The sequence below is a fragment of the Palaemon carinicauda genome, chromosome 8 (genome assembly GCF_036898095.1).
Source record: "Palaemon carinicauda isolate YSFRI2023 chromosome 8, ASM3689809v2, whole genome shotgun sequence".
NCBI lineage: Eukaryota > Metazoa > Arthropoda > Malacostraca > Decapoda > Palaemonidae > Palaemon > Palaemon carinicauda.
Genome location: NC_090732.1, coordinates 84,299,570 through 84,312,069, shown reverse-complemented (window position 1 = coordinate 84,312,069; position 12,500 = coordinate 84,299,570).

The window sequence follows — 12,500 nt, the reverse complement described above, 5'->3', positions numbered from 1 at the left end:
ACCTTTAACCTTGACTTCCCATGGAAGGAATGTTGCTCAGGTAGCCTAACCCTAGAATTTGTGGTCCCAAATGTCCGCCAGGCTTTAATTTTGGCAAAGGAAGTATATGTGTTCCCCTTTTCTGATGTAAGTTTCTCCCATTCTCACGCTCAATTTGAATGATTCTGAGTTATCTTAACCTCTTTTTCTACTGCCTCTCATATTTCTTCTATTGCTAAGATTCGCCGTATCTTTGTATACTGTATATGAGGAGATTCGACAACCTGACCTCATATTTTAAGTAAAAAATTTGTCTGGTACTTCGTAAAGTTCTTAACAACTTCTGTAAGTTTACATTTGTTTCCCTCTTGTTATGGTGGATTTACAGCTTGTTCTTTTAGTGAAAAGTTTGGGAAATATTTCTTAGACAACTCTGCTCTTGGTGACTGTAATGCTTCTCAGCCTCTTATTCTAAACACTTGAATCTTCTCTCCTCATTATTGAGAACTAGTAAAGCCAATTGGGTTCTGGTATCTTTAGAAAATGGCAATATCGAGACTTTCTGTAAATTTTGTAAGCTTATGAATGTATAAGTTGTCTAAAACAAGCAAGCTTTTGTTTTTTCATTAGGAGAGAGAGAGAGAGAGAGAGAGAGAGAGAGAGAGAGAGAGAGAGAGAGAGAGAGAGAGAGAGAGACGAAGAACAATATGGTATTTAACAAACTTTTTCAACTCTATGTATTACTCTGTAAATGTATAAAGTTGATTAATATTTCTTGTTTTAAAAAGAAGAAAATAGACAAGAACTATCATTTATGGGTAGGCTACTGTTCAAACACTAAAATTATGCTCAAAATACTCCTAGATACTAGGCTGTCATGATGGATAGCCTCCAGTCAATCCCGTTATTTATTCAGGATGCTCTGGAGACTACAGAAAATTATTATGTTGAAAAATATTGGGTAGAATAAAAGCTGTCAGTCCTATAGACGGCACTATAATTATTGACTAAGTGAAAGTTACAGCTACCTTTTTAACAGAGAATGTTATTACTGAATACAGACATCATTTCATATAAGAAAGGAAAGAATTGTTTTCCGTAACTTAATATGTTAACTACAAACTCACAGTGTTATGAAAACGTGTTATGAAAACGTGTTATGAAAACATATATAAAAATCTTTGGGAATAATGTGTGTAACTGAAATAAATTGGTGAACTCTATGAGATGATTGGAATGTGTAGTAAATCACTGTACCATCGGATAAGTTTGATCATGATAAATAGTCACAAAAATAAAGACGTGAATGGTGATAACGATAACCAGTCGTTCAGGGGGTGGCAGTACATTACAGTGGTAGGCATTAAAATAATATCGCAGACGAAGAGTTATAAATGAAAAACAATTGAAATTAGCTGCTGGCGTAGTAAAATGGGGAATTAGCCTTCGAGGAACTTCTTTTTAATCACATATCACTTGATTCAGCCTTGACTGTTCCATTTCATAGGAGAATCACTTGCTATGGCTGATTAGTCAAGCTTCTGTGACATCCGTATTGAATTTCTAGGTTTTCTAGATATTAAATGCAATACCAATTGCCCTCGGAATAATACTGAACGTCTGATACAAGACATCAAACTCGCGAGGATAAACCGTGATTGGTCCCTTTTAATTGATGATGTCCTGAAAAGAAAACACATCAACTGATGTCCCCATCATCCTCAAGGCAACAAAAGTCCTCCGGCAAGAGTTCCTCCACAGGAATTATGCTTTTACAGGATCATTTACAACAACCAGTGAAGCCAATGCAATCCCTTCCATACTGATATCGGACCTACACATGCTTCTTGATGGATTAGGGATTGATAATCCACCTCTTGAACCCGAGAAATCCCGGGTTAGTTACTACACCCATTGGTCAGCAAATAATTTTTAATTCAATGAAGCGGAGATAAAAGAAACCTGGCAGTGTTCCTTGTCAAATTAAAGATAAGGAAATGCCAGCTTTGCTATATATGGCAATGAAATTACACCTTTAAACTGGCAGTACATTCCTAGTTTAAGCCATGCATAATCGAGGAATATGTGTCAGTTGATCACTTAAAAACAGTCAGAACAGACGTAGCATTACCAGCATTTTATGTAGTTAAGGGGCGTGACACCACCACCACCTTCTTTGAAAAGGAAAGAAGACAGCCTGGTCTGTTTGGCAGTCAGTGCCTGAGCTTACGTTGATGCTTCAGTCTCTTCAGCTACCTCACCACTGAAATGATTGGGAACCACACACCAATACTCCAAAGATGTGTCATGAAGCTCTATGGTGTAAATGTCGACAGCATCTCAACTGTGGATGCAGCTAGACTCTTCATCTTCTTTCACCAAGGAAAAGACTTTGACAACATGCCCTATGGCATCATTGAGAGAGGGGTCTATTAGGGTTGAGGCCCCACAAAAATAAAGTCCCAGCCACCTCCCAAAACACTGACCCAACACATCCCATAGAAACTTACCGTATCCCTAATCAACATGCAAACCTCAGATATTAGCAAATTAGCATCTATATCAAATATCCCAGGAAAGTCATAGATCACAATCAGGGGATAATGCTGTAAGAAGTATTTCTTTAGTATATATCTAGGCAGCTAAGCTAACTGAATGATTTACAAATTTCGTTAAAACCAGTGAAGAGTATTTTGACGATATTTCAAAATTTCCATGGGTTACCAGAAGCTTACTTCATGTAATCCATTACGTGTTCCTTACACGTACTGCAATCTCAGACTCAGAGACTCAATGGATGAGTCGTTTTTATTATGATTTGTTTACTTCATGCTTTGTAAGAACATAGTGCTGTCTGGTAATATTATTGTTATCATTATTATTACCTGCTATGCTACAACCCTAGATGGAAAAGCACTGACCCCAACAGGGAAAATAGCGATGTGAGGAAAGGAAATAAGGAAAAATAAAATATTTTAAGAACAGTAACAACATTAAAATAAATGTTCTATATAAACGATACAAACTTCAACAAAATAAGAAGAAGAGAAATTACATAGAATAGTGTGCCCAAATGTACCCTCAAACAAGAGAACTCCAACCCAAGAGAGTGATAGACCATGGTGCAGAGGTTTTGGCACTATCCAAGACTAGAGAACAATAGTTAGATTTTGGAGTGTCCTTCTCCTAGAAGAGCTGCCTACCATAGCTAAAGAGTGTCTTCTACCCTTACCTGGACGAAAGTAGCCACAGAACAATTACATTGCAGTAGTTAACCCCTTGGGTGAATAAGAATTGTTTGGTAACCTTAGTGTTGTAAGTGTATGAGGACAGAGGAGAATCTGTCAAGAATATGCCAAAATATTCAGTGTATGTGTAGGCAAAGGGAACGTGAACCGTAACAAGAGAGAAGGATCCAATGTAGTGCTGTTGGCCAGTCAAAGGACCCCATAACTCTTTAGTGGTGGCTGGTGCCCTGGCCAACCTGCTATTTAACAATCGATTTATATCTTGGCATTACGTGTAATGTTTGTGTAATGGTTTGAGTGTTTGTTAATCAGTTAATTTCTAGGCCAATGATAGGTGCTACGTGATATATGAATAATAACCAAAGACGTGGAAAAGAGACAAAAATACTGCAACTGAGTGATATTACAGTCATGTCAGAATACGCAATTGTATTACATGTAATAGTGCGTGTACAGTACATTTGCCTTGATTAATCTATGGATAATCAGAAATCGTAGTTCTGGTGTCAGTACATTTTTTTTTCTTTTCTTTTCTTTTCATTATTATTATTATTATTATTATCATTATTATTATTATTATTATTATTATTACTAGATAAGCTACAACCCTATTTGGAATAGCAAGATGCAATAAGCCCAAGGGCTCCAAAAGGGAAAAATAGCCCAGTGAAGACTAATATTTATTACCTAAATCTCGTGACATCCACATTCATAGCAGTATTTACGAGAAGTATGGTACTCTGACCTAATATAAACTGCCATATCCCTTGTCCTAGAAATGACATCCTGTTTCAAAATTATAGGCTTCTTCAGCCAGGTTGACACCTACGCACTTTTTCTTGTGACATCTTGCGACGTGGGGTCGTGCCACCTAGCAAAACCAGCGTGGCAGCTCGTGACGAGATCTCGCAAGAAAATTGTACAATGACACGATGTCGCCAGGCTTTTAAAACATGTTTAAATTTGGCTGTGGTGTTGTGTGAGGTGGATGACCTTGCGCCACCTCGCAAGGTAGGTTTTGAGACGTCGTTGACACACCTCGTAGGATGTCGTCGGTGTTCGTGCCATTTCGTGCCACCTCACGACAGCCACGAAGTCTGGCAACCTTTTGCAAGGCGTGTTTACGTCTGGTGGCGAGCAGCTGCCCACAGCCGACGACTTCTGGCGAGGTCATCCGCGATGATGATGTTTTGATGACGTTTTGAACGCTGATTGGTTTGAGCGTGGGCGGACCTGAAATACCGAGCGCTGATTGGTTGATAGCACTGCGTGGGTGCCATATAAAGGGTCCCTAGGCCCAGCATCAATCATTCATAATTCAGCAAATGTAGAAATACTACCTCCACAATGCCTCGCCAGACCACCAAGCAGTCTATGGAGTCCCAGCAACCCCAGCCCCAGCCCAAGGAACCGATGTCCCCTTCTCCAGTGGTGCAGGAGACGGAGTCAGTTGATGATCCTATTGTAGCAGGACCTAGTGAACTACGGCAACCACAAAAAAAGTGGTATCGGCCCAGCAAGAGGGACATACCAGACTACCCCTTCACAGATTACCAAATTTCTGAGATTGCTGAGTTTGTAAAGAATCATCCACCTCTCTACGACAAGCAGGAAAAACAGTAGTGTAATCCCAAACTGAAGGACACCCTGTGGACCGAGCTTGCAGCAACCTTTCCCAACTGTACTTTCCTGCAAGTGAAGATGTTGTTTGAAAAGAAAAGGACAGATTTCGGGAAAATGGAGAGGAAGGATACCAAGAGTGATGCCCCAGCAAGGATAAGGACACCACGAAAGGTTCTCTCCTACGTCGCAAAAGGGCAATTTGGATGCAAGTAGGCAAATATGCTGATGCAGAAGAAAGAGGTTGAATTACGTGAGGCTGAGATCCAGGACTTTGCAAGGTACCTGTGTTCATGACTGAGAAGAGTGCCCCCCGTGAGCGACATGGTTTTGTTCGGTAAGATGCTGGAGATGGTCGCAGCCCTGGAGGAACCCCTGTAGGGACATCTTCCATCCAAAATCCCGGGTAAATCCTTGCTGCTCTGATAGGGACACCACAACCACAACCTCTACAGTGGTAACAACAACCAGAGGGAGTCCAGGCAGTAGCAGTGTCCCCTCCTACAATGAAGGCAACATTCCAGTCAATACATTACCAACAACAACAGTTCGTGCAACAACCATACCAGCAACAGCAAGCAACATTTTACATATCGCAGCAATAGCCAGTCCCACAGCATCAACATCTGCAACCACTCCCACCACAGCAGCAAGTTTGGACGCCACGTATTACAACGCTATTCCCATCTCCACCACCTACCTGCACTTCCTCACCAAATACTCCCGTTTCCCAATTTTCTGCTGCCTTGGATATGTTGCCCTCACTGCCATCCCCAAGCATCTCGAGCATCTCGGCCCCAACGTTGTGTCTGTTGCAATGGAGCTGATGGTTACATCTCTCAGACTGGACACCCCAAAGAATGTGTCGATGGAAGAGAGCAACTACGATTAATCTAAAATGTATATTGTATATAGTTGCATTTTGTATAAATAACAATATTTTATGTAAAACATTTTATAATCACATATATATTTATATAAATTATAGATATTTCTATGTATTTTTTTTTTTACAAATGATAGATATTTTTATGTAAATGATGAAGAAACTATATCGCGAAAAGACCTGAAAATTAAAAAAAAAAGAATGAAAACGACCTTACAAAACATGAAATTTATTAACCAAACTTATCTTGCAATGCCATAGAAAATCTTCAAATAGAAATATACAATGAAAATCACTATGTTGAAATGTACAATGAAAAGCAAAATTTTTTATATACGAATTGTTTAATGAATAGCATGACCAAACATAAAATGAAAACTTGCATTTTTTATAAATAATAATATTTTATGTCAAATATAATCTTTAATAATCACTTATATTTTTATATAAATGATAGATATTTTTATGTAAATGATGAAGAAACTATATCTCGAAAAGACCTAAAAATTTTAAATAAAATGAGAAAGAGAAACCTTAAAACATTAAATTTATTCACCAAACTTGTCTTGTAAAGCCAATGAAAATCAGTTGATAGAAATATGCAACGAAAATCATTTGAATTGTGCAATGAAAAGCACAGTTTAATTATATAAGGATTGAATACAGAAATAGCTTAACAAACACATAAAAGGATATATTAGTATGAAATGACAAATGAAAAACTTGAAAGGACATTAAATTTATCAACAAAACATTTCTTGCTAAGTCAATGAAAAGAAGTAAATTGAAATAAACAAAGAATGGCAACACTCTAAATATACATTTGCAAAATCACCATATTGAAATGTACAATGAAAAGCTCAAGTTTTATTATACAAGGAATGTTTAATAAATAGCATTACCAGACATATAAAAAGAAATCTTAATTTGGAATGAAAAATGAAAAACTTGAAAACACTCTATACATTTATTAACAAAATAATAAGTCACGATAAGCAGTGATAAGCAGTAAATCGAAATCTACAGAGAATAGCAAAAAGATATACAATTAAAATCACAAAGTAGAAATGTACAATGAAAATCACTATGTTGAAATGTATAAAGAAAAGCACAAAGTTTTAATATATGAGGAATGTTTAATAAATAGCATTACCAAACTCACAAAAAGAAATCTTAATTTGAAATGAAAAATGAAAAAACTTGAAAACACACTATACATTTATTAACAAAATCATAAGTCAATGATAAACAGTGATAAGCAGTTAAATTGAAATATACAGAGAATAGCAAAAAGACATACAATTAAAATCACAAAGTTGAAATGTACAATGATATCAAATTTGGACTTAATGCATTTAAATTCAGGACAAGACATTTTATATATAGGAAAAAAAATTATATGCATTTAAGGCATCTATTGCGTTGGTTATCCTCAGGGATAGACAAATGTCTCTAGCCAAGGTACTGCCCCTGCTTCTGAAGAGTAGTAGTAGGCCAGGTAATCTCGGACTGCCTTTGATTGGCTTGAGTAGTTTGATCCCTTTCGAGGCAATAGTTGTTCCATGAGATTCGGTTCCAACCTCCAAGTTCCAGGCAGCATGTTGTGTTGAGTATCTTCACGGTCGACGTCATTGGGAGTAAAGGGACATCCACACATGGTTATCAGCTGCACTAAATTTACTTTAGGTTTCTGTTGTCTGGTGGTGCCGAAGATTCGGAATCTCATTTGCAGGATATCGAATGCGTTCTTCACCACACGACGAGCACGAGACAACCCGTAGCTGTAGATCTTCTCATGGTGAGACTGGGATGTGTGGGGTATGGTTTCATCAGCGTTGTCTTGAGGGCGAAGGCATCATCTGCTATTATATGGAAGGGGATTGGAGTGTCATCATTCGGTAGAGTGCTGTCCTCAGGACATCCCACTCAGTTTTCCTCGATAGCATCATAAAGTTTACACTAGTGCCAGGTTCCTCATCACCAGGACCTCCTTCAGCACCTACATCGACGTACGGGAACTTGTACTTTGCATCTGCCATGGCCATGAGTATTATGCTGTGGAATTTATTGTAGTTATAGTATAGTGATCCTCCTTTACTGAGCTTCTTTATGGAGACACACTTTCCATCAAGGGCCCCAACACAATTATGGTAGTTCCACTTATTTGCGAATATTTCAGCAACTGTCTTCCACTCCTCGGGAGTTTTGCGGTACTTCAGGAATTCATGTTGATAGGTTCCAATGATGGCTTTGCACACTCCAGGTACAAATCTGCAAATAGCACTCTTGGAGACTGAAACTAAATTGCAGACTTATATAGGAATCCCCACTTGCCAGGAAGTGGAGGGTGACAGCCAACTCCAATCCCATTGTTAGAGGATCTCTCATTCTCGTCTGTTCCTTGCTGAGCATTGGAGAAATGCAGTCATCCATCCCCGAAAACAATCCAAATTCTTGTACCCCCTAGGGTCTTCTCGGTGTAATTCTTGTAGCAGCTGGTCATAATCTCCATATATGTATTTCTTTGTCAGCCATTCCCATCACCACCTCGTTCTTCTTGCTCTTCTTCTTTCTTGCTTTGCTTCCTCTGGTCATTCTTCGGGATAGTACTCGAGGATATAGGCAGCAGTTATCAAAAGAATACTAGCAATCATGTTCCTGCCTCCTGTCTTGTGTAGTACTCGTGATCTATCCTCTATGGTGGTCAGTAAAGTAGTGACTTCAAAAGGCATTGAGCACTATATCTATACCCCTGGTAGCTTGGATATTTTTTATGTGACACTTCGTGACACTTGAAGGTACCTCGCAAACCTCGTGGCACCTCGCAGGTACCTCGTGAGGTACCTCGCAACACTGCGTCATTAGGTCGCAAAAGTTCGTTAAACACCTCGCCTCATCTCGTGACACCTCGGTAAGGAAACACCACGTCCACCTCGTGGCACTGCGCAAGACATCGCAAAACAACCTCGTGACAGGTCGCAAGACCTCTCATACTCATGTCAGGACATTGACAAAAAAATGGGTGTTTTCACCTACGAGGTGGCACGACCCCACGTCGCAACCAAAAAGTGCGTAGGTGTCAACCTACCTTTAAAACCTGTAGTACACAGCTCAGATGAGTGCTGCATTTGAGAAACCAAGGTTCCTAATCATAATCCACGAATATTGCAATACAGTAGACGACACTGGCAAAGTCTGTTCCTAGATTTAGTTCGTTATCTCCAGACAGAAAAAAAGAATAAAAACTTAGAAAGGTCTTCTTATATTTGAAAACAAACATAACAATATGTACACGACTATGTACAGAGCGACTCCATACAACTCATAAACCACGTAAAAAAATTTCGGATAACATTGGTCAACATATCGGAATATTATAATTCTAAATGTAATTACAATCATTGTTGTTATTACTAGCTTTTCAAAGTTAAGATCTAAATCATTTGAATGGCATCAGTGATAAAAACAGTTCTGTTTCGTGTATTTCTATACTGTATAGGTTTATGGAAAAAAAATCAAATTACATTATCAACATATTTTTGTATATGAAGCTTCAAAATTACAGCTCCAAAATGATTTTGTTTTTCTTGAGGTAAAGCCAATTATTGCAAAAATTAAGTAAATGAATAAACAATAGAGGATTTAATCCCTAGGGGAAACTGACAATTACCATCCCATGAAATAGGGTATGTTGAAGCGAAATCTGTACGCTGCTGTAGTTGAGTAGCAGTTAGCTACGGCAGCAGAAGGGAAAGGAAGCGGCGTTTGTGATGTGGCTGTTGGTGAATGGGAGGGTAACCGGGCAGACCCCCACCACTATGCCACCCTTCTCATCCCTCCGCCCTCTCTACTTTTCCTCTTTCACCTTGCTTCAACCAACGCTCTCGTCTTCCCAAGTCTGGTTTGTCTCAATTCGATCGTGGGTCTGCCCAAGAGAGGTATTATTTAGGCCTAATTTTCACCAAGAAGCTTCTTTAGTCAATCATTCGGGGAGAAAGATGCGGTGGGGGTCTTAGACCCCCTGCGAAGGAGAGATCACCAAGAGTTTCGCATTTCAGAGCTGGAAGTTTACATCTGTATCACATACATTTGGGACTCAGCGAAAGAGCTCGAAAACACACACACACACACAATGACAATTATAACGGCGGGTAATAGAAAAAAAGTACGCCATTTACTACTGTTTGTTGTTGATGGTTGACAATATAGCATCGCCTCGGCAGAAATCATAAAAGCAGGAATTGTGTCCTCACCTTACGAGATCAAACCATCCAAGAATCATGAAAATCCATATACCTCAATTGTTGAGAGAGAGAGAGAGAGAGAGAGAGAGAGAGAGAGAGAGATGGTGTATCAATGTCCTTACTCACCATATACGAGGTTTCTCACTATCTATTATAGTGAACACAAAGTCTCATATGGCAACAATGAGACGAGACCTTAAAAATTTTCTTCTCAGCGGGACACTTCGCCCCTCCCTGTCGAGAGAGATACCTTATGAACCCCAGGCTATGACCATTCCATTTAGACAAAGAGCAGGAAGACCCACTTCAAAGTTACAACAAACAGGACAAGGTACAGGTCAGCAACTAATTAAAAGTAATTACGAATAAGAGAGATTTATAAGGAGCGACCTGCCATTGAGCAAAATATCTTATGGATGTTTTTTAAACATAATTTGCTCTGTTATTTAACGGTTCGTCATATTATCCCTGACGTGGGGAATAAATTCCCTTGAATCCTTTGATTAAGTACCACTTTCCCGATTCGTATTATACCCCTGCAGACGGCCGTCGTCCTTAATGGTGGGTTGATCTGACCATGCAATCACAACTCGTGAAGGCTGTCCATCTAACCGACCCATTGAAATAAAATACAAAGAAATTTGTAAATGTTCTCCTTCTATACTTAAAACACTTACACGCACTCCTTATTCAGATAAAGAATATTAATCAATATGCAGAAAATTATATCAACATTATGGTAAAGTAAAAGTAACAGTAAACAATAATAAAAAATCCATCTTTCGTGACAATGAATTAGATTTTTATCGTAACGTTCTTTTAAGAGATAAGGTGTGTTCATTACAAACCTTAGAGCACGTATATCATAAAAAGAAACAAGAACTGGCATGAGCTAGGAATTGAAATAAGTTAAAGGCATGACGATTATGCGAAATTTAACGAGAAATTTTCCAAAAACGAAGTCCCTTTCAAGCTTTTACAAAATATTGCTGCCGTTCACTTGCATTTCAGTTACCATAATATTAGTTTGCACAAATATGTAAATCTCTCTCTCTCTCTCTCTCTCTCTCTCTCTCTCTCTCTCTCTCTCTCAGTCTTTAACCAAAGTGGGCCTCGATGAGGTAATTCCCCACCGTTACAGGGGTGGAATCGATCTAAAGATAAAACTGTAAGTGAATTCCTCTTTCGCTGAAGCTGTCAAATAATCCTGCTTGCTTAAATTTGGTTAATTCCACTTGAATAAAACATCTAATCTTCACATGCATTGAGAATACGTCTTTTGTTAAAACAGTGTATTCTGTTGCAATTGGATATATAGCATCAATAGTTAAAAAACAAATGCCTTTCACATGTAATTTAAAGAGATTGTGATTGGTGCCATCATATTATTACCATGTTAAAATTAAGCTGTTTTTTTCCAACCAATAAAGTAGTAGGTCACGGAGGGTTCTCAAAATGAAAGTACTGACACAGACATCGAGATGATCCCAGAGATTAAAACGAGTCGAGAACATCGAAGATATCTGGATGCGATAATCGAACATGCCGGGATGCTGGCGCAATCATTAAGATACTGCCTACACTTCTGTTATCTGGGAACTAAAGATAAGCAATCGCATGGTACTACGGGTAAGGTTGTTGTGGGTTAGATCGTAAATATTTACTTACATTGATCCTCCAAAGATATAGGAGGCAGTCAATTTGCTCCGGACATTCCCAAGATATTAAATGGAAAATAAGTCATCTGAGTCACACAAATGTCAACTGCTACTTGTTTTGGCACAGGGAACCATAAATTGTCTATTCACTGAGCTTTTATTGAAACAGGAGTAAGATAACTGAAAATTATTGTTGTCGTAATTCATTCACTTGTAGACGAAAGTAAATCCAAATTCTAATAGAATATCTATATTTGATAATATGAAAATGTACAAAAATTTTGCAAATCGCCCTACAAGCTACGTAGTAGTTTATATTGAAAACAATGAAGAACTCGTTAAATCCAATCTGTTTTTTAACAACATGAAAGGTGGCTTTTATATTATGCCTCATAAGTGATGCGCAAATATTTCAAAGTAAGTTCCCTAAAACATTATTAATACCGTATTACCATTATCATTACGAATATCATATCTACTGCTGTCATAATTTTCAGTTAATATTCATAGATGCAGAGGTTTTGATTATTATTGTAATAACATCCATCGTAAATGCATATATATATATATATATATATATATATATATATATATATATATATATACACACACAATATATATATATATATATATATATATATATATATATATATATATATATATATATATATATATCGTGTCTGTGTGTATGTAAGTCTCAGAATATAGTATAAACTACAATTATGGCTATCATTGTTTCTGGTGACATTGTTGCAGTTGTTATACCAAATGTTAACATTATACCAGAGAAAAAAATCTTTGCACGAGTCAGAAACCACAATATTCGCTATAGTCAAGAGACAACTGTTTCAGAACTGCCATTCAT